At 35.7% G+C, this 24,567-nt stretch overlaps 1 protein-coding gene across 3 annotated transcripts in view; it reads right to left on the bottom strand.

Annotated features, from left to right (window-relative positions):
* The window catches only part of SYT1 (synaptotagmin 1), a 533,541-nt gene that overhangs the window by 413,567 nt on the left and 95,407 nt on the right, over positions 1–24,567 (bottom strand). For all 3 annotated transcript variants that reach the window (XM_060025297.1, XM_060025299.1, XM_060025298.1), the window contains one exon: positions 6,281–6,391. The gene's annotated coding sequence lies outside the window, so the exon portion shown is untranslated. The remainder of the gene's footprint in view (positions 1–6,280; positions 6,392–24,567) is intronic.

The following is a 24,567-nucleotide window of genomic DNA, read 5'->3' as shown; positions in this document are numbered from 1 at the left end:
CTCAGATATGAAACGAATTAGTAATCAGTGATTAACCTAGATGCACACAGTGAAATGAGACAATGCTTCACATAGTTCTGTGTGTATTTCACAATGTTAGGAAAAGGATAGCTTTCTGGAGTTCATTACTATTGCACCTGAAACAATTTTATGTCCTTCAACATATCCCCTTGTGACCTCACATTCTTACTGGGTTTTGAAAATATCCTTTCATCTATTTTATACATTTCCTTCTGGTTCAGTTTTTCTAGAAGATTCTATTAAGCTCTCTTCGATGTTCCTGTGAACTGTATTATTCTCCTGGGTATATATGTTTAAGATATGTTTAGCTGCACATTGCTTAGGGGGTTTAATGTATGGCAAAGTGAAGATTCTTTAAATGCCTTAAAATTGGCAAAAATATTTTCAAATAAAAAAGATAATCAACCCTAAATAAACTAATGAGAGCAACACAACTTTTGCTTTTATTAAATTACAATAAAAAGTATTAACTTCTCCATAAAACATTTTTAAACTGAAATAAGTATCAGCATAAGCAAATATAAAAATCATTTTTATTATTAAATTAGTGGTTCTACTCTCATTAAATATTGCATTTTAATGTTATTAGTTTATTTTTAAGTGATAATAAGTGTAAAGAAAATTGTTAAGAATGAATGTCCAACTTCTATAACTTTTTCAGGCTATTGGTTTATCTCTTCTTAAATAGTGCATCATTCTCACAAATTGCTATGTATTCTTTTCTTATCATCTATTTCCTGAATTACATCCAATATCTTCAAGTAGGTAATTTTCCTTCCTATTACCACAATGAATTCTCGAAAGTCTATTCTTTTATATTGACTAGATACACACAATCCTTATTGAATTTAAAAGTGGCTAGTCCAATTTCATCCATAGTGAAGTTACTTTGCCAGATAGAACAACAGAGCAAAAGATTTATTCTGATGTGTCCCAGAACAGGACACTCAGTCGCTGGGAAATGTAATTAAGAAAAATCGCAGGATCAGAAATTATGCCTTTGGTGGCCTGGGTTGTGGGGTATTAGATTCCATAATGGCCACAGTGTAGCCACTGTGGCATTACTTAGGCCTAGCTTTATGGATTAGATTTCTCAGGCAATATAGCTTTATCTACTATGCAAATTTATACATTTCATTTAAGGAGGTATAAAGACTAAAAAGAGTTAAAGTAAGTGGACCAGATTGATTTTAGTGCATAACTGACAACAGTAAGAATCAGTGAGATTAAAAAGAGTAGGATCATTGACTGGAAACAACTTGGAGGAAAAAAATGCAGAGAAGAATATGATTAGAGTTACTGGATGATCACTATTTTAGTGGGTCTGAGTATTTATGTGTTTGTTTCTTGTTTGTTTCTCCACTAACATGAAATCTCCATAGAACAGGGGCCTGGACACACGGCTTGGAAGACTGACTGGCATAGGAAGTGCTGACTGGCATAGGAAGTGTGAACCCAGGCTGATGAACAAGGTTTGCTGGGCTAAGGGAAAGTAGAGGACGAAGATATACTGATTGAAAACCTAAGTGCAGGAAACATCAAACAAGCTTACATGTGAAGATAACTGGTGATATAGGACCGGTCAAGCAATTCTCAAGCATCACTTCAAAGGGATGAGGGAACAAAAGCAATTGGGAAATTCAAACAAGGCTGAGTGGCAATACCATTGTTGTCTCATTAAACCCAGGTTTTCCTAGTAGTTTTTGAAAGCTGTGAAGTACAGACTGAGATAACTCAACCCAGGCATTGACCATTCCTGTCCTAAGACTCATTTGAATGTTGCCAATACTCCATATTACCCTTTACTCTTGTTTCTTGAGAATGGAATGGAAAAGAAGGGTGCTTTACATTTAAAAATATCTTTAAAATTTTCTTCAATGGAAAATGAACCATTTTTTTTTCCTAGTGGAATTTCCAGAGTGAAGAGGGATGTTAGGAGCCTACATGATAACTTCTGTTGTGCCTCAACCTCAACGGTAACAGAGATTCTGGAAACTTTTCTTTTAGACATTTTATTTTACTAAAAATTAGAACTGATGAAGTATTACAGGCCCTTTTTCTAGGAAAGGTATCTAACTTCTTGTTTCTTACACTGCAGATTAGCCTAGTAGTGAGGCTTGACCAAAACAAGAGATGTTAACTATTACGGGCCTTTATTTTGAAATTATCAATTTTTCTTTGAATGAGGAGTTTTAGTTTGTTTGCTTTTCCACCTCTACCATTTGTTCCTTAGGTTAAATGAAGGTAAAGGGGACTCAGAGCTGCTAAGACTTCCTTGACATCCAAAAAACAGAGGAAGAATAAGACAGATAAGCCCTTACTTGGGCCTCATTCCCTGGGCTATTCAGACTCCTGTCCGCCATGCCAGGTACAGGTGCTTCCTGTTTTATCAAACCATCCAAATTTAATGAATAGAAAGAAAGAGAAATAGTAAAACAGAAAATACTAAAATTCAAATGGAACAAAATATTTTTTTTGGTCTAATGTCTGGACTAAAAGTAGCAAATTCAGCAAAGTGCCTAAAACACAGTAGATATTCAGGAAATATTTGGCAAATTAAAGAAACACCTGTAGGGGTAAATGCAGCAAATAGGTAAACTTGATCCAACTGAACATGATGCTGAACTTTTTGAAAAACACAGAGGATAGAATTCCTTAGAAAGTGGGGTATAATAAAACCCTGAGTGGCGGCTTGAGTCATTCAGAGAAAAAGCTGTTGGTAGAAGGCTATGAGATCACCAGTTCTCTCTTTCCATCATTCCTTGGTGTCCATTGGACTAGCATTCATGCTTGCTGTCTCTGCTTAAACACTTCCTCTATTCATCTGCTTTCTAAATGAATGTGTACCTACAATAAGTATCTATTCATTTAAAAATAACTCAATGCACCTCTTTCCTTGAGCCATAAACATGAACATTAATGAGCATCCTGTCTATTTAATAGTTTAATACTGCTTGGCAATGTATTTGAGACCACTTGCCCCTCAAGCTCTATCTCTGGGCTGCATCTCTTCCCTCCATCTACTTTTCCTCTGCTCAAGAGAATACTGCTCATGTTATAACCAGTTTCTCTGTGTTTTACAAAAACATCCTACCCTCTCTTTCAGTTTCTCATTTACTTTATAACCAAACTTGTTTTTCTTTAGTGTCAATATTCAAAGTAAATAAGAATTTAAAAAAATATTTTGTTCAATTGGTTTACTTTTTAGAATCCCATAGTATTGTTTTCTACTATTTTCCACTTTAGAGCTCTTTTTTTCATTTTTTACAAATCATATAATTTGACTATAATTTTGTGGATTAAAAAAAATTGAATGTGGGGCTTCCCTGGTGGTGCAGTGGTTGAGAATCTGCCTGCTAATGCAGGGGACACGGGCTCGAGCCCTGGTCTGGGAAGATCCCACATGCCACGGAGCAACTAGGCCCATGAGCCACAACTACTAAGCCTGCGTATTTGGAGCCTGTGCCCCGCAACAAGAGAGGCCGCGATAGTGAGAGGCCCGCGCACCGTGATGAAGAGTGGTCCCCGCTTGACACAACTAGAGAAAGCCCTCGCACAGGAACGAAGACCCAACACAGCAAAAATAAATTAATTAATAAACTCCTACCCCCAACATGTTTAAAAAAAAAAATTGAATGTGCATCTAACATCATTTATAACATCGTTTCTGTGTGAAAACATTTTGAGTTCTAAATATAACTTATAAATTAAACTTTTGAAATACAATCCAATTGAAATTAGTGCCTGCCTGTATTGTAAATGTGATTTTTAAAACCAGTTGAAAACCAAGAATATTTTTATTTATAAAAAGATTCGTATGAATTTGGAAGACAATTATTCCAACTATTTTAGGACACTTTTATAAAGTAAGTACACCTGAAAACCTAAAGATTTTGAGCATTTTCCCCTTTTAGACCCTTGTCTCAGTGGATTCTACAAGATAGGAAGCAAGAATTAATTTTATGGGTCAAACAGTCTCTGCAGTTTTCCTACTAAATCTAATGTTACTTTTTGCTCTCATTCAGTGCCAGAGGTAATCACAATATTCTGTCGTTTCACGGTTCAGAAGAAAGTTCTTTGTCCCTTCTAACTTAAATGTATACTTCAGAGTTTGGCATGTTAAGTTGGCAAACTGTCTGACATTTTTGCATTAAAAATAAAGCTATGAGGAAATTCCCTTACTAAAATTAGATAAAAGAAAAATATTCACTTATGAATAAATGGGGTACCCTTAGCCAAAAGGTTTTACTTAGTTGTACCAATAAATTATCTTTTGAAAGTTTGACACCCACAGGACTTGTATGAGTAGAAACCATAACAGAAGTACAGGCTGGAATTCTTAAAGAAGTGATGATTATTAGACATCTAATATTGAAAGAATGACTTGATATTTAGAAAGCTTTGTAAAACTAAAGATTTAAATGTGAAAATAATTGTAGCAATTATGAATTTAATACCCTTTACTATGAGATCATTTATTATTTGGCAACTTTGGGAAACTTTTCAATTGATAGACATTCATACCCTTAGCATATTTAACATTTAATTTTTAATTTCAAAATATTTATGACTCAAATGAAAGGGGAAAGAAACAGTCTAAAGTCCTTTGTACACTCCTAGGAAATAAAAATATGTAGGAAAAAAGTCAAAATCCTAATTTATTTTCAATATTTTTATATTAATTATATGTCTATAGCTTTAAAATGTTTTCCACTTGGCTGTTTCCTTGCTGTCATATTATAGAGTAGTGGTTTTTAAACTTTGGAGTGCATTGGGATGATCTGATACACATATTTAAAATGCTGGTTCTAAAGCCCATTCACAAAGATTCTGATTAAGTACGTCTGGCATGGAACCCAGGAATAGATATTTCCTTAGGTTGGCTTCAGGTTACATTTTGAGATGTTTCTCAAAATATTTGCAGAGTAGAAGATGAAACTGTTTCTAAAATACAAAGTAGAAGAGTATAAAATGGGAATATTTTAAGAACTGTATGGGAAGAACCACACTGTCAGATCATCAGCTGTGCCTTTCATTATAAAATGATTGAAATAACCATTATATATTAGCACTGACAATTACTGCCTAAGAAAGAAACTTTTGATTCTAGGTAATATGCACTTCAGAACCACTTCCTTTGTTTTAATAATCTATGTAAGGAAATTATAAAAATTAGCAAAAGACATGTTTCAGCAATAACAACTGTGATCTTGTAAAATCATACTGCATCAGAGATAAGAGGAACTTCCAGCATTCAAATGGTTCATTCCCCAAAGGTGAAGAACTGTGTTACAACACAAGCCTACTGGACAGATTTATTTAATAAGATGTGAATTTATAGGAGTGTATAGTTGGTTTATTTCTGTATGATTTTAGGATCAGAGACCTATTGCAGCCACCTTCCTCAGGAAGAAACTAAGATACAAATAGCAGAATAAAGTTCAAGACACGGCCTCATACTATAACATTATTTCTCCTATGTACAATGAGAATCATGTGAAAGACGATTCTTTAGAAATCCAAAACTTCAGTAACATGAGACTCCCAATAATGATTAGTGAGATAATTTAATCACCTCCAATTTACTTCAGAGAACTGTGGTTATGCCGAGTGAAAGGGTGTTAGAAATGACAGACCAAAGAAGCAATTTGATTGGTTAATGAAGAGTCTAAGAATGATAATTGAATTTGATGGAATTCATTAGTTGGGACATTCAAGCAGATACTTTACAACCTCGATTATGTACTCTAACACAGGTAATAGTCACAATGTGATATATGTACTTCATTGTTGAATTAGGCATATAGGAGAGAGTAAGGCATAGTATGGCACAAAGAAACATCAGCCTGAGACAAGTCTGCCTCCACTCCCACCCCTTACCCAATATTGTTGCTGAAATATCATCCGTACAGCAGGGCACAAAAGCACAGAGGCAGATGCTCTGGCATATTCTTTTAGAATGCAAGGCTGCTCAAGATCATCTACAGATAATGAACCATGACAACTTTGGATTTGATGAAGTACAAAACGAGAGTGGGAGAAAGCAAAATGTTATATAAGTGGCCAGTGCCCCACCAACTAAACTAGCACGTCAAGGGCGTTAATACTAGTAATAATTTCAAAAGACATGACAAATACTAAACATTCTTTTGAAGTAAGAGATACAGTCCTCCAATTTTCCGCATAAATGCATTCTTATTCCACATATCACAAGTTCATCAACAAAACATATCAAAGTTTCTGTTTTTTTTCCACGTACCTTAGTTAGTTGCAGTGAAATTTCCAGGAATGAAGCAATAGGCAGGTGAATGTCTCCAATTCAAAGCCAGGCGTTTGTCAAGCTCTTGCTAGTTCTTGTTTTCCTGGTTTCCTTTGAGAGAAAGAGGAGAATGGAAAAAATTCATAAAAATGCTGGCCTGCAACTCTGCACCCGCCTTTGCTACTGAGTGTGTATATAGACTTTTGCTGATGTGGCCCATTCATTATTCACAGCCAGCTCTAGCTTCCTCATTTCCTGGTTGCACTACGTGCTCCAGGCTAAGAACCAAGAGGTATGAATCATGTGGACATAAAGAAAAATCTAGAAGAAGAAATGTTTCAAGAAAGCAACTTTTTTCCAATTTCTTCTGACATAGCCTGTTCTATGGCATTGCTCCGTAGAGGAGAAAGAGCGTGTGCCGCCACAGAAGGCACCCAGTGGAATTACCACCCGGGGGGATTATCTCTAAGCAATTCATACTTTGTTTTGCTGACAAGACTCCTTGTTTAGGATACTGGAGTGCTGTCCTTCTCTGGCAGTGTTCCCCCATATTTTAGAATTATTGAAAAGCTAACTGAGTCTATTTTGATTTGTGAACCTCTTTGCAAGCAACAGCAGCTGCAGCCATGCTAATAAAAAAGGAAGGCATTGTATGTACCTAGGAAGGACATTGAAATACTGCACATACAAAAACATCTGAGTTGTGGAGGAGGTCTATCAAATATTCTAATAGTACCTTCCTTCCTTGCTTCCTTTGTCCTTTTCTTCTCCCTCCTTTCTTTTCCATTCTTTTTTCTTTTCTTTCCTTCTTCCTTTTATTCTTTCTGTTTTCTTTAATATACTCTTTTATTGTATTTATTTATTCTTAGATACAGGGCAACCTATGGTATTATCTTATATTTGAGATTTTTAAATAATGATTTTAGAATATGGAATCTCAAAAACACTAAAGTAACAGAATTCATCCACGAATGCAGAAACTCACAGAGGGAGACTTTAAGTTATCAGCTGCATCTTGCAGCTCCAATTAAGAATGGAGGCTTTGCAGATTCCAGCAGCTCTGATACTAATCAGACCATTCTGCTCTCTTCACAGTTGAAGTTTCAGTTTTCTGGAGGAAGCTAATATGGCAACACCCTGTTATTTGAGGATTCAAGCTTTCCTACTTCAAGATAAATGAATACACAATCCCCCGCAGCTTTCATTATATTCTGAATAGAATTTTACAGTTCCTCTGAAGTTATTATGGAGTCCTCTTTGCCAACTAATGGACCAGAATCGTTCTGGCATAAATCCATGTAGGAAAATCTTTTGGGGGTTTTCTGGGTTTGGGAAAACCTTAGCTGTTGGTTTAAAGGAGAAGATGCTGCATAAGACAGTGTAATTCCCTGAGTGGTTTCTGAGCTCCATTTTGCCTGGCTGAGATAGACAAGGGAAGGTTGACTCCAGCTCAGGCTATTTCCATTATAGGTACTTATTTATAATCTGCGATTCATTCAATGAATATTAATTGAGTGTCTATTGTGGACTGTCTTTTTGTTGGCCAGGTTTTGGGGAGAAAAAATGAAAGTTTCTTGCTTCTAAAAGAATTGGCGAGACAGGTAAGGAAATAAATTATTACTACACATAGATAAGTGTCACAATGGAGATGCAGGATGCGGTAGGCATCGATAAAGGATTCTTCCCATCCTCTAGGAGTATTCTAAGTTCTCATGTGGAATGAAGCAGAAAACATCACCAACACTGTGTGTTTATGCACATCTATGTGTGTGCCCTTCACACACATGTGAAGTAAGAGGATAAAACAATAAAGTCCTGATCTATGTCACTCCCTGGAATTTTTTAATAGTTTACACAACTGTGGCTTTTCACAATTGGATCTTCTTTTCAACAATGGTTCCAAGCATAAAATGGCTTTTCCCACCAGAAAGCGTTCAAAACCTCTTTCCCATGGCTACAGGTCCCAGAAAGTATCTGATTTCTCAGAGCACAGCCCCCAGGGTCATTTTCTAAATGTTGGTGAGAATACATGAGTTAGTAATATATACCCATTTGGAAGCCAAATAGCAAAGATTAAAAAACATCTGTCATTGGGACTGTGAGCCTACAAGCAAGCAGTAGACTTCCAGCAGAGTCCGGGGCAGAAACAGTATGTAACACAGATTTAAAAACAAAAGATTCAACTAGATTTAGCTCAGTCACATGGTTTAAAAGGATATTACCAGCTCCCACCAGAACCCACTTTGCAATGTGTTACATAAAACCATGGGTTGTAAACTTAAGACATTTTTTATAGAAATTCATTCTTTCTCTCAGAAGTGATTTTCTAAATGCTTATTCGTGTCAGGCAGGGTGCAAGACACTGAACACTCACTGGCAAAGGAGACAAACGGCTGCCTCTAGTGCCCACCTCACCTCGCCCCGCGGAGACTGCAGGCTAATGAAAGAGAGAGATGATAAAAACATACATACAGAGCATGTGTCATTACACACTTTACGTGTAATAAATTCCAAAAAGGACAGGTAAAGATGCCGGGAAAGTGAGAGCAGGGGAGCTTCATCCAGAATTGGCTTCCTTGCAGAAATCACATTCAGGAATTAGCTGGATTTACGGGTAGGATGGGGTAAAGGGGTAGATTCAAAATATGACAATATATGTGTAAAGTCCTGAGCTCCGTATGCTTGAGGAACAAGGACGACACAAAGGGTCCATGTGGTTGAAATGTAGTGAGTATGGAGAGGCATGGGGGTATCAAGGCTGGAGGCAGGCATGGGGCAGCCTCTGATGAGGGTTCTAGGTGAGGGGACCCTGGAAGCCACTGAAGCATCGACTCCCTTTAGTTACTCTTTGGAGAATGGATTGGGGTGAGGATATTTATCACTATTAAAAAAAAACCAACAACTTTCTTTTACCTATTCATAGGAGTGAAATTTATCGTATTGATTTAAAAATTAATTTTCTGACTCCCTGATGTTGAATAGGTCTAGGTTTATTTGTTTTCTTCACTTTTCAGTAATACTGTATTTTTCTTCCCAGTACTTATCATTACGCTGCATATATGCTTGTCTGTTTCTTCCTGGCACCACGACCACCTCTTCAAAAATCTGTAAGAGCTCGAGGTTTTTTCAGTTTGGTTCATTGATGCATATCTAGTGCCTAGAACACCATTTGGCTACTATTCTATACAGTCGTAGCTCAACAAATACATGTTGAATGTATAAATGAATGGATAATTTAGAAAACTGTCTCCTGATGCTAGCAATCATTTGCTATTATTTTTATCCCTAAATTACTTTCATGCCAGGTCAGCTTTGCATGCTAATGTAGAGCTTATTAGACTAATAAAATGTGCTTCTGGTGATTCGTCATTCAAAACAGTATTTGTAAATATATGAAGAGCTCATACAACTCAATAACAAAAAAGCAAACAACCCGATCAAAAAGGGGGCAGAAGACTTAAACAGATATTTCTCCCAAGGAGACATACAAATGGTCATCAGGCACATGAAAAGATACTCAACTTCACTAAGTATTAGAGAAATGCCAATCAAAACTACAATGAGACATCACCTCACACCGGTCAAAGTGGTCATCATTAAGAAGTCTGTAAGTAATAAATGCTAGAGAGGATGTGGAGAAAGGGAACCTCCTACGTTGTTGGTAGGAACGCAAATTGGTGCATCTACTACGGAAGACAGCATGGAGGTTCCTTAAAAAACTAAAAACAGAGTTGCCATATGATCTAGCAATCCCACTCCAGGGCATATATCTGGAGAAAACTCTAAATTGAAAAGATACATGCACCCCAGTGTTCACAGCACCACTAATTACAGTAGCCAAGACATGGAAGCCACCTAAATGACCATCGACAGATGAATGGATAGAGAAGATACTACCGTAACAACTGAGTGCAATACCACTCAATTATGAAAAAAGAATGAACTAATGGCATTTTCAGCAACATGGAAGGACCCAGAGATTATCATACTAAGTGAAGTAAGTCAGGAGGAGAAAGACAAATATCATATGATATCACTTATATGTGGAATCTAAACTATGATACAAATGAACTTATTTACAAAACAGAAACAGACTCAAGCATAGAAAACAAACTTATGGTTACCAAAGGGGGTGGGGAGGGATAAATTAGGAGTTTCGGATGAGCAGATACAAAGTACTATATATAAAACGGATAAACAACAAGGTCCTACTGTATAGCACAAGGAACTATATTCAATATTCTATAATAAACCATAATGGAAAAGAATATGAAAAAGAATATATATATGTATACACACACACACACACACAAATACGTAACTGAATCCTTTGCTATACACCAGAAACTAACACAACATTGTAAATCAACAATATTTCAATTTAAAAAAAAGTATTTATAATTGTAGCTTATGGAAAAGGTATAAATAAACCTCTTTGGGCAAAGTAAATGAACAAAAAAATAAAAGATGAGGAACCTAACTTGAAAGCAAAATATATTTGTCCTAACGTACTTCTCTTAGACTTTAGGTTCACTCATTTTAGGGTAAGAGTCAATCATTTTTCAGTAAATTCTCTTGTTATTTTCACAAAACTCTAAATCCTTTTAGTTATTATCAATTTAGAAATGGATACAGATAAAGGGCTCTCTGGTACCATTTATTTGACAGGGGAACTTAGAGGAATTAACCAAATATATGTACTTCAAATTTTGTAATATTAAAAGATTATATTTTTATGATATAGATGAATTCATAAAAGCTCATAGACAAAATATCTAATAAGTTAGCAATTTTAATAGACTGCTTCCACAGAGTGAGATGTTTAATTTATCAATTATTTTCTTCCATTGAACACATGTACTATAAATTTTACTGGGTTAGATACAAATTATTGTAACACAACAAACAGCTTAAATAATCTAGAGGAATGTGCTTAAGCTACAGTTTTCCCAAGAAAAACTGCCCAACTTATTTGCTTACGGTGCCCTTAATTTTTACTTACGCAAATTCACTTTTTTATAGTGTAATTTAAAAACGTTAATTTGAATACTGCTTTAATATGAAAAAGTTAATGTTGCAGTAGTCAGTGTAAGTTAAATGGTTCAGTGAACCTTGGCAAAGAAAATATAAATGATTAGTTTATGATGTATTACCAACAGGGGTCAGGTTTTTGACCTTATGTATAAGCAAATCACAGACAATATACCAGCCAAATTACCTGAGACATGAAAATGTAAAGAATAATTACATTTGAATATCCTTATGCCAAGATGCCCTGTAAGATAATTGCGTAAGAAGAATCTTGTTTGCAATGTGCAAAGGCAAAAAGTGGGGGAGAAAGCAGGAGAGGTAGGCTCTTGCACCATTCAAAAATTTTTTCCCTATTAAAAAATAATTTAAGACAAAATGTTTGCAAATTGTATTCGAAACATAGAATGTGGAAGGACTTCAGTTAGAATTAAAATTTATTTGGATTTTTTTAAAGCAAAAAAATGCCAGGGAGAAATCTTTTACCATATTAGTCAATGTGGGATAAAAGCTACAAAGAATTTTATATCATTATTCTTTGTAAATTGGACAGAAGAAGGAGTTTGAAAGCCTTGGCTCTCTTGTCTGATTTAATCCACAAAACAGTGCATCTGCTTTCATCTTTTTCTTTTTTATTTCTAAAATTTCAACATAGAACACACTGTGAATTTTAACAACCTGTTTTGGTTCAACTGATTGCCTTCAGTTTCTCTATTCCTTTGTTATTGAGGACAAATGAACATATTTCTGTTTTCTTTTGTAAATGTATTTTCAGGTTTGATTTTAAATTATTCAAAATACGTTTGGACCTCTTTATAAGATAACTTTAGTTAGGAAAGGAATCTAGTCTAGAGATTTGCTAAAACTGGCCATGATGCACATGATCCATTTTTTTATGCCATCATCTACTGACCACTGTTAGTGGTATGCTAACTACTAGATAACAAACTAGCAACACTAGCAATACTTGACCACTGTGGGAATTTAGGTGAACTCTGATCTGAAGTGCAGGTAAAAGTCACTGGGAGAACAGATCTAGGAAAAACACACAAGCATGGAAGGCACGTATATATAATGCATTATATATTATATATATCATGTATATATAATATATATTAATTATATTATATATAGTGCATTATATATGTATCTTCCATGCTTGTGTGCTTTTCCTAAATATTATATATATATATATATGTATATATATAAAATGCATTATATAAGACTAAAGACAGGTAATTAATTTTGTGCCACTATCTGAGTCAGTCACAGTCTCTATTTATTACAATCATTGTAAGTATATTACAATCATTCTTGGACTGAATAAGCCAAGAGATTAACATTTTATTCTGCACAGCAATCTGCACAGCTCAAGTTCTAGCAGACTTTCTTACATGTATGAGTGGAGCAGGGAAAGAGAATAAGCAATAATTCGTAGATGAGGTTAGAAATCTAGAGACAAAATGCTAGAATCAGCAGAACACTGACATGTTCTTAGATTTTCTTTAGCTGCTTGTTTCAAAGCTACTCTTTCAGTTTGGGGTTGGTAGATGCAAACTACTACAATTTAGAGTGGATAAACAACAAGGTCCTAATGTATAGCACAGGGAACTATTGATATAATCAATATTCTCTGGTAATCCATAATGGAAAATATAAAAAAAGACTGTATATAGGTGTATAACCGAGTCACTTTGCTGTACAGAAGTTGGCACAAAATTGTAAATCAACTATACTTCAGTTAAAAAATAAATAAAATGGATACCCTTTCAATAAATTTTTCAAAGAAGTATAATTAACATTTGTGTTATTTAATAAATTGGAGCTTTTAAATAGTTGAAATAATATTTATATTGTTATACTTATTTATAACTATTACTATTTTACTATAAATCCAACTTAAGGAAAAAAATTAATGAAAGTAAAATACAAAAATAAATGCTGTATGAAAAAAAGGTTTTCGGGGCTTCCCTGGTGGCGCAGTGGTTGAGAGTCCGCCTGCTGATGCAGAAGACACGGGTTCGTGCCCCGGCCCGGGAAGATCCCACATGCCGCGGAGTGGCAAGGCCCGTGAGCCATGGCCGCTGAGCCTGCGCGTCCGGAGGCTGTGCTCCGCAACGGGAGAGGCCACAACAGTGAGAGGCCCGCGTACCGCCAAAAAAAAAAAAAAAAAGGTTTTTTTTGAGTGATATTTCCAGTAAAGGACTGAATTGAGCTTTCACAGACTGTTATTTCGGTACGCGGGCCTCTCACTGTTGTGGTCTCTCCCGTTGCGGAGCACAGGCTCCGGACGCGCAGGCCCAGCCGCTCTGCGGCATGTGGGATCTTCCTGGACCGGGGCACGAAGCCGTGTCCCCTGCATCGGCAGGCGGACTCTCAACCACTGCGCCACCAGGGAAGCCCAGGCTGTTATTTTTTGGTTGTCACTGTGTTCTGTCTTTAGAACTTCCTAGTTATAATCCTCAATTCCTTCATCTAAAAAACCAAATATAATAATAATAATTATCCAATAGTGCTATTGTGAGGATTGGATAAATTAATTTACTTGAAATGTTAGCATATAATAAGCTCTGTTGCGTTGGCGTTAATGTTACCATTACTAACATCATTATTCTTTTTAATATCAAGTTAACACAACTTCAAATTTAAAAACACTTCAGCCTAAATCCCATTCTTGAATGCTGAAGGCACATATAATTATGGTATATTGGAGGGTACATCACTGTATTGTTATTCTAGTTTTTACGCACATGTCATATTTCCTTATCTGGCCTCTAAGTCTCTTCAGGACAAAAACTGTCTTATTAATTCATCTTTCCCTTTCTCTTGTCCTCTATCTCTTCTTTCTTCTCTCCTTTACATTAACATATTTATAGAGGACCTACCTTGTGCTAGACACTTTTGTGGGTCTGAAGTTACAGAGGCAAACAAGACAGATCAGATCCCTGCTTTCATGTTGCTTAAGTTCTTGCAAAATTCAATTAAAACTCTGTTACTACTGTATTTGCTAAATTCTATACCAGTGCAAATGTTGGAGTGCCAAATACAAAAATAAAGACATGAACAAATATATACATAGTAAATATTTTAGAAAATGTATTTAAAATGTAAGAAATTGTAAAAGATGTAAACTTTCATAAAAAGACAACAAAAGTCATGAAAAATTAACTGTAATAACGAAGGCAGAGTATACTGACCTTGTTTGAATGGCTCTGTATTATTATCAAGTTCAAGCTTTTTTCATCTAAATAAGTACTAAATGAACCAGGTCACAATAAAATTTTTTATAATTTACAAAAGAGGCTTTCAACTTTGATGAGAAAAGAGCCTATCAATAAACAGATAAATGAAGTAAACTGTAAAAAAAACTTTATGGTATAACAGTTTATTTTGCACAAAATATTTAGTCCCACATTTTTAACATTACATTGTCAGTGTCATAAGAACCCAGATATGAGAAAACCCAGACTTAAGCAAGTACGATGCAATAGAACAAGGAAGCCTCCATTGAAATAGCTTGCTCATGCAGTAGTAACCATAAACTTCTCATTCTAAACTTCATAAATTACCTATATTTAAAAAAAATTACATATCTTCTATGTATGATTTGGGCAATAAGAAGATAGCGTAAGTAGAAGACAACTGTATCAATCTCAACTGAACGATTAAATAAACATTTACCTGTTTCTTAAATCAGATGTAAAAGCACATACTTTACAACAACTAAAGCTAGCCAAGAATCACTAACATTTTGAGTCCATCAGTTATATGGGGGAAGGGAGAATAGGGTACTTATTTTTAGTTCCTAGAATTATTCTATATTTGTAAAAACATTATGTACTAAAGAGAACCACTCAAAAAATCGAAGTTAGAAATATTATAAAGTTTAAAACCAATTTTAGAATAACTAAAAAAATCAGTCTACTTTATTTTCATGTTCTTTAAAATATGTACATATAAATCAGTGAAATATGTTTACTTTGGAAACTCTCAGAACTTTAGGCTCTGCAAAGTAAGAAAATTTATAAAATGATCTAAAGCTACTATATTAGAATATACCCATTTCAATCTAAAGCATTGTACTCAATACAGTGTCTTGTATAAAGAAAAACAATTGGTATCTCTTGGTAGAGAATCTTGGATGATGAAATTATCTAGTGATGTCTTTGATCTGCAAACCTTGGGTTTCTCGTGTATTGTTGACGGCTAGCTGGTAGTAAACCATTCATCAAGTCCTTTCTATCCTATGAAAATGGTAATACTTTTATCCCCACCTCCAACTTCATTTCTCTACACTCTCCTTCAATAAGGAGTCAAACTTCAATAAGGAGTCAAATAAGTCAAGCTACTCCCTCCAATCCTCACTTGACTTATTCCTATTTCAACTCCTTAACATGGCTCATAAGTCTTTTCTGGCCTCATATACTCTCCTCATCTGTCTTCCTCAGTCTGTTCTGGACACACTGGCGATTCCTCCAGCTCAACAGACCATGTTCCTACCCAGGGCCTTTGTTCTCTCTACCACCCATGATCTTTCCTGGATATTTACATGGCTCATTTCCTCTGTTTATTCCAGTCTTTTATCAAATGTCACCTTTGTAGGGAAGTCTTCCTTTGCCACTATACCCACCCCCGCCCCGTATATTTTCTTTATAACACTTATCAAGACCTGGTATTATAGACTTTTGTTTATTTGTCCATTTGTTTACTTTGTCTCCCTCTTGCCACAATGCACGAAGGCAGACATTCCTGTCTTATTCGTGCCCAGAAGACCAGCACCTGGGATAGTATCTGGCTCATATGGGCACTCTATAAACATTTTTTGAATGAATGGGTTCTTCATGTTTTAGCTTAGATAGTTTGTCTGCTAAACCATTACTGAATCCCACATTGGCATGGTTCCACTAAATTCTACGTTAGGTGTCCTGCCTAATTGTTTGAGTCCACCCTGCACTATGCCTGGCACAGATTGGGCAAGTGCTCAGTTATCTCTTAGGTAATGTGTACAGTGATGATCCTTTTAGGTCTATTTTCCTTTCAGAATTCAGAGTATATTAAGAGATGATATGAGTTATTCTTTTCAAATTTGTTTTAAACATACATGGAACACTTTGAGATTCACAGATGAAATTTTCAATGAAATGGTGTAGAATATACATCCCCTTGAATTCATTTCATCCTGCTTCCTTGGGTATTGCCCATAAAATCTTCCCTCTGTGTATTTCAGAGATTCCAAAATTTATTTTTGGGAGGTTGCAGTGAGAAGTAGAGATCCTTATGAGAATCTCATGACTCTTCAAATAAAAATTTACATACACTCAATATTTTGTTTATGCTTTTAAGAGATCAAAATCAACCTGAAGTCCCAAATAGACTCCTACTCTATGGATCTTGAGTTAAGTATCTTTCTTCTTCTTCTTCTCTATTTTTGTTTTTTACTAGTTTATAAACAAGTTCATTTTTCTCCATACTAAGCCAAAATATTAATTTTACATCAACTACCCTTTTACCCCTTACTCACTTTTCTCCTCTTTATTATAAAACTTTCATAGTGAACTTTTCTGCATTTACTTCCATATATCTATTCAACCTTCAGCAATCCGGCTTCCTCATTCATTATACTAAAGTCATCATGCATCTCATGGCTGTCAAATCTAACACCTAATTCTCAATTTTCAACTTCTCTGCATTATTGAGATTGTTAAGCACCATTCCACTGTTTCAAAACTTTGGTTCTGTGTTAATGCCCATACTTTTTGGGCTTTGTAGTTTTTGGTTTTTGTAGTTTTATTTATTTTTAAAATTATTTATTTATTTATTATTTATTTATTTTGGGCTGCATTGGGTCTTTGTTGCTGCACGCGGGCTTTCTCTAGTTGCGGTGAGAGGGGGCTACTCTTTGTTGCAGTGTTCCGGCTTCTCATTGCGGTGGCCTCTCTTGTGGAGCACGGGCTCTAGGCTCGCAGGCTTCAGTAGTTGTGGCACACGGGCTCAGTAGTTGTGGCACACGGGCTCAGTAGTTGTGGCTCGCGGGCTCTAGAGTGTAGGCTCAGTAGTTGTGGCACACGGGCTTAGTTGCTCCGTGGCATATGGGATCTTCCCGGACCAGGGTTCGAACCTGTGTCTACTGCATTAGCAGGCAGATTCTTAACCACTGCCCCACCAAGGAGGTTCCCGTAGTTTTGTGTTTTATTGTAGTTTCTTATTTTGCTTCCTCCTCACTATATTCTAGACCCAAATTTCCTCCTGCTGGCTATCTACTTATAGATGTCCTACTGGTATATTAAACCCACAAACCTCAAATGAAATGTTGCACATTTCCCTTACGCTTTTTCTTATTTTGTGTTCCCTGGCATATTATCTGATAAGAAAACTGAAATTCATCTTTGACTCCACCTAACTTCTACTCCCACATCTGATTAAGTGTCACATATTATTGATTCTTCCCCTGAAATGTCCCTGATATTCTTTACCTTCTACTCTCTCAGTCCACTGACGAATCCAGACTCTTACCATGTTATTGCCTATATGTGCTTTAGCTTCATAACTGATGTCTTCCATTTAATATCCTGCCACTTCATTCCAAGCTCCACAATGCCCTGCCCTCTAGCCTTGCTCTTTTTACAATACCAGAGTATTTTGTGTTGTTATTAAAAGATGTACTTTTTTCTTCCAGATACTGCAGTTGATTACATACAAGTCTGCTTTTGCCATCAGATTATGAATTCCTCAAGGGGAGAAATGATATTCTAGCCTCTTTTGTACCCTCCATAGTGACCCCTTGCCCACAGTATGCACTTAATAAATATTTGTTAAATTAAGCATAAGACAATGTGAGAAAAAACAGTTCAGAAAATATGTCATCACTGTGCTAGTCTGGCTAAGATGCCCTTCTCTACTGTAACACAAGAAAATAAAACTACATCATTGTCCTTAATAGTTTATGCTCAAATATTAGCTCAAATATCTTACTTGTTATCCTTGATATTTAGTTTTTGAACAAGGAATTGTTCAATAATATACTGGAAAAATTAAAGAGAGTAGAAGCATATATTGACTTAATGGTCATATGTTATCAGAAGCCAATGATTATTTCACTTAAATTTCTCTCAATAGTTATTAGCAAGAAAAGGCTTTTATGAATATTAACTTTTTTGAGTGTTTTATATGTATAAAAAGAATGCAGGAGGAATAAGTACCTTCTCCAATATGATATCAAAAATATATAATAGGGGATTAATTCACATCCTTAAGTTTTTGACTCATACCTCTGGATTCTGTCTAAGGTTCTGTAAATAAACAGATAGGTGACTTACCTTGTCAATGTTTTTATTCTGACTTAATCTGAAACAAGTGATATGACCGAGTGCTCGACATATATGTTGTGAAAAGCTAAAACTATGGTGTAAGAGGAAACTATTTTCCATAGATTGTCAGGCAAAGTAAATAGGCAAGATGGCATAGTAAAAAGATTGCGGGTCCTTAGAATTAGACAGGTTTGGAATTAAATTGTGACTTTAACATGTACCAGCTCAGGAATCTTAAGAGAATTGTTCAAACTCCCGAGTTTTCTCATCTTTAAAATGGTGATAATGGTACCAGTCTTAGAGTTACAAGGACAGAATGAGGTGAAGGATGACAAACGAATGATTAAGGTATATAAATGTTTCCTGCTCAGAAAATACTGGTCCCTTCCCACTTCCCTGTCTTCTAACAGAACATAAAATAGACAGTCAAAATGTAAACTCTGAATTAATAAATTAGGGTTCATTCCATTCATTTAGTTCAAGAATATGTATTGATGTTCTACCAGGTTCCAGGAAACATGGTATCTTTGGCAGTGACTCATACAGAAAGGGCCTGAAGAACAATCTTGGTCCAAGTGTCAGCTCCAGGACTTATGCTGTGGGATCACTGGCAAGTGGTTGACCAATGTCACACCTGTGAGACATTCAGAAAGTTGTTTCCTGTAAAATGTAATTGAAGTAATGTTCAATTTACCAGGTGACCCTTGTAAAGATGTTAAGTGTTATGAGGACTGGATGCAGATTTGAGGGGGAAGCATGTTCTTGTTTTGGATTTAAATATCTTGTATTGGAAATACCAGGAGGCCAACCAAGCACACAAATCTAGTGGGAAGCTAAAAAGAGGATTATAGACTATATGCTCCAGGGGAGAGCAGGGGTCAGGTCCTGTTTCCTCTGCTCAGTATTATGTCTCCCTGCTCATGCTACCTGCTCAATCAGTAATGACAATGACAGCACAACAAATCTAACAGAGCACTTAATAGAAGACTTATTATGTGTCAGGTTCTATTCCAATGGCTAACTATTCTATTCTATGGCTAACTCTCACAGCCATACCATGGAATACAAGAAACTGGGGCACAAAGATATTAAATAACTTGCACAAGGTCACCTAACTGATAAGTAAAGCTCACATTTATACCCAAGCATTTTGTCTTCAAAGTCCACACTCTTAACTACCCTCTCTAATTTGCAAAACTAAGGAATAAAAAAAAAATTTGGGAGCTGAGAATAGAGATTTGAGATTGTTTGTAGAGATGTAAAAACAAGCTAAGGGAATAGGTGAAATCTCTCAGTGAACACATGAAATGTAGGAAGAGGAAATGGCTGACTACCATTGAAGAAAACCAACATTTAATAAAAGATGGACAGAGAAAATGTAATATACCCAAGAATAGGCAAAAGAAGGGAGCAGTGTGTTGAAAGACAAAGTAGAAGAAACTTCTAAAAGTAGAGTGTGTGGTCAAGAAACCAAGTAAGTTACAGATTCAAAGTATATCTCTTGACAGTGTTCCTTCAGAGACAGAGTGAGAACACATAGAATGGACAATGAAATAAAATATAATGATATACAATAACTCAGAGAATAAGCATAGTAATACTATTGTATGTGCACTTCTAATTGTTACTCATATTAGTAGTGTGGGACATTTCGGAATGTTTAGATACACACACCCACATACACCAACTAGCATCTTCATAAACTAAAAAAAAAGACATTTCTTAAAGGCTTAAAAGAGTCAGACAATATTTAATTTCTATTTTATAAGAAGTAATTCAGACAACAAATATTCTTTTTCAAGATGTGTGAAACTAACAAGTAGAGAGAGAGAAAAATGAATAATGAAATCTTGAAAGATTTAAAATTATGAACAAATGTTTTAAAGTTTAGAAGTAAGATTAGGAATAATTTCTCATTTCTAATTGGGTCTCACTTCTATTTAGTGCACATAAAATAAATCAATTTCCTCAGTAGCGTACAGAATGCATTGACATTACTAATAGTTAACAAAAAAGTATTACTCATGTCAATAGTTTAGAATTGTACAGTGTTCTAAATTCTTCACATTCATTTGGTCACAACAACCTTGTTATATAGAGAGTAAAGCTCAGAATTTTACCTTTCTTTCTTTTTGCTACCCTAAGAATAGAAGAAAATTCATCAGCTTCTGGAGCCCAAACACTTTTTCTTTCAAAGGAATTCTATTTACTCACAGTTCCTCATTCTAATCAACCAAGGCTGCTATGAGAGGGAACTTGGGCAATTGCAAAAGCTTATTATTGTGAAGCTTCCATGTATGGTTTTTCTCCTTTTAAGATTTTTTTTTTTTACTTTGTTATCTCTGTCTGGCTATAGTTTCACAATATCTTCCTTAGAGCACAAATTGTAAGACAGTTTTTATATCATGTACAGCATATTCACTATTACAATTGTTACCATTCAATATAGGCTTGATACATGCAGTCATTCCATTTTTGGTGAGCTAAGTTTTGGACCTTTTCTCAAAATCTTCCAAAATTCTAGAGAGAGAATGTATTACCCCTTCCCCCTTTATTAATGTATTAACCCTAAATCTGAAAAGAATAAACTAGCAGATAAAAGACTTTTTTCTCTACTAACATGGTAAGAATCTTTTAACAATTCAGATACATGAATGTGAATCCAAAGAAGGGAATATTTAAATTGAGTTTGAACTTTATTCTAATATAAAGTGACATAAAGGGAAAACTGCTAGTGAAAAAAATTTCAAATTATCCTTTATTACAGAGCTTCTGAGACAGTACATGTTCCATTAACCATCCACTTTTTCATTTATGCTACCTATATTTTGGAGCACTTATTATGTGCCAGGCACTGTGTTGAGATCAAACTTAGAATTAAAAATTACTTGAGCAAGGCCTTGTAGGGAAAAGCATTCCAGGGGGGTGGTTCAGCATGTGCAAATTTTCTGACATGTCGAGCCCATGATCAGGGCCACTGAACCACAGAAAGCACAGTGTGAGTGAGGAGCCCTAGGCTGGGAAGGTAAGGAGGATTCAGATCCCAGAGGTCCCTGTAAGTCACAGCAAGGACTTTGGCCTGTTTTTCTTAAACTTTATAAAATCATTAAAAAGCTATAAGTGGGGCTTCCCTGGTGGCACAGTGGTTAAGAATCCATCTGCCAATGTAGGGGACACGGGTTCGAGCCCTGGTCTGGGAGGATCCCACATGCCACGGAGCAATGAAGCCCGTGTGTCACAAATACTGAGCCTGTGCTCTAGAGCTCGCGAGCCACAACTACTGAGCCTGTGCACCACAACTACTGAAGCCTGTGCGCCTAGAGCCTGTGCTCCACAAGAGAAGTCACTGCAATGAGAAGCCCGCGCACCACAACGAAGAGTAGCCCCCGCTCGCTGCAGCTAAAGAAAGCCCGTGTGCAGCAACGAAGACCCAACACAGCCAAAAATAAATAAATAAATAAATAAATAAATAAATAAATAAATAAATAAAGAGCTATAAGTAGGGTAGGAGGGGGCAGTAACTTAATCAGAGCTGAATTTTCAAAACACCACTTCGGCTGTGGTATGGTGAATAGATTTCAGGGAAACAATAATAGAAGAGTTAAGCGACACAATTATTTATTACCAAAGCTTATGAAATAAATTCATTGTTCCTATAAGCCAATTCTTTTAAAAAGTTTGAATGACAGCTTGCTTTCAGAATATCCTATATAGATTAGGACTGAGAACACACACAGGCCAACTCCCTGCTTCCTTGCCCCAAACAGACTCACAGACGCCACATTTTCCAATCGCTTTACAAAGCTGACATACTTGGTTCATGTAATATTTAGGTCATAGACTTTGAGCTAGTTTTCTAGTAGTGTTGTTCAGTTTTTATTGATCATTTATAGGCTACCTAGGATAAATCTGCTTGGAGAAAAGTAAAGGTAACTGACCTATGGAGCGATATTATTTCATTATAATGCCCTAAAAAGAATGCTACTGAGTGATTACTGTGTGCCAGGCAGTTCTCTAAACACTTTATCTCATATTGTTATTTAATATTTGTAAGAATCCTATGAGATAATACCCTAAGTGACCCAAGCTTCTTGCCTAGACTATCCATATCATCACAAGCAAAAAGTTTGAAGAAAAACAAAATCACACTAATGAACCTTAAAACCAAAAAAGAAGAAAACCCTACAAACGAACAAAAAGCACAATCCAATATTTTATCTCAATACACTGTTGTTATAGTAGGTTATGTGACATTAAAAAACACTACAGGTATATAACAATATTACATCTGGCCTCTGACTGGTTCTATGTAACTCATGAGTCAAAGGTTTTACTATGAATTTGCTCAAGTATAGCATCAGATATGTAGTAAATGATTATGTTCACTTACCAAAATATGACACATCAAGCTGAAAAGAAAGGGATGTAGTGTTTACCGGTTATTCCAGTTCAATTACAGAGCTTCCATCTCCTGGAAGGTTGATCACTTTATCTGGTGCTAAGTGTTATTCTAAGTAGTTCTCAAGTTGCCATTAGTAATGCATAAGAACTACTCATCATTCAGGCAGTGCCTACAACTACCTTCTCATTTCTCTTATATGACATACTGCTTGTGATTCAGAGGAAAAGCAGGCTGCTACAGGAGACAGGGTTGCAAAGATAATATCTCCACTTAGGAAAACAAAGGGGATATAATCAGCTTCTATGAAGACATGAAGGCAGTTGATTGGGTCAACATGAACTTGCTCATAGAAATCTTGAATCACTAGAATTTACGGGAGTAACAACGGCTTAAAGCTTGAAATAGCAAACTTAAGACAACAAAACAGATACTAAATAGTCCACAAAATGGGCCTTCGAGTATAGAAACGCACACTCCAGAGAAGTAGAATGAAAAGATAAGTTTCTTTAAGGAAAACTTTATATAATTGATGGATTACAGATCCATACTGGGCTATTAAAAATAGAACTGCAATAGTTTTATATTCTCCACTGTACGTTCCTTTGCCAATATGTAGGCACAGACCATGAGCTGAAAGAAAGTTTTATAGTTCAAGTATAAGCTGATGTGTTTAATTCTACAGGGAAAACCATGGCAGGCCCTTCTTTAAAATTTTTGGCTAGGCTAACTTTTCTGCAGTTGAAATTCTTCAGAAATGATCCTCACTCCTATTCACATCTCTCAGAAGCCATCCTTAACCCCACTGATCTATGTAGAATCATCTCTGTGTCCCCCAGAGCAACGCATGAACCTCTCTAAATGTGACACTAATGTATTACTCTGTTCTGGCATCTTTACTTTCTGTTTTTTTCCAATAGACTGTGCTGTCCCAGGCAGGCAGCACATTAAGACATCTGTCCATTACACCTGCTTCACCAATTGATTTCATTGGTTGCTAAAGGAACTTCTTCTTTGAGATGAAGAACTACGTGAGAAAAAAATTGAGTCAGAAAGGTGTTTCTACTTTCCAATGATTAAATATGCTTTACCTATTCACTCAAGAAATGAACAGATCACTGTATTGCCAGATTCTGCATACATTTAAATTATAGCAGAAAATATTTTGAGAATTCCTAAAATTCATGCCGTTACTTAAAATGCTTGTTAAGAGAAAATCTGGAAAGGCTAAAGGTTAGAAAAAACTCTCAAAAAATGGAGTTGAACAGGGTTGAAACACGAACTGTTAAGATTTTCTCTTTTACTTTCTTCTTTTATTTTCTACCATGACAAGCAAAACTCCCAACAAAGCATGGAAGTAGTGAAGTTGCCTTTTTATTGTTTTTTAAAACTAAGATACTAACTATTAGACTGTAAAATCAAGTATATATAAGAGTTTAAAATTATTTAAATTACTCTGAAATCATGTGCCATTTTTGAACCACTCTGGAATGCAGTTCTTCCTAACTTTAGCTTTATATGGTTTTTCAAAATCACCAGTAGTGTTTCTTGAA

Source organism: Delphinus delphis, chromosome 11 (assembly GCF_949987515.2).
Source record: "Delphinus delphis chromosome 11, mDelDel1.2, whole genome shotgun sequence".
In the NCBI taxonomy this organism is placed as follows: Eukaryota; Metazoa; Chordata; class Mammalia; order Artiodactyla; family Delphinidae; genus Delphinus; species Delphinus delphis.
The sequence above is the reverse complement of the archived record's forward strand: the minus strand, read 5'-3'. Positions and strand labels throughout refer to the sequence as shown.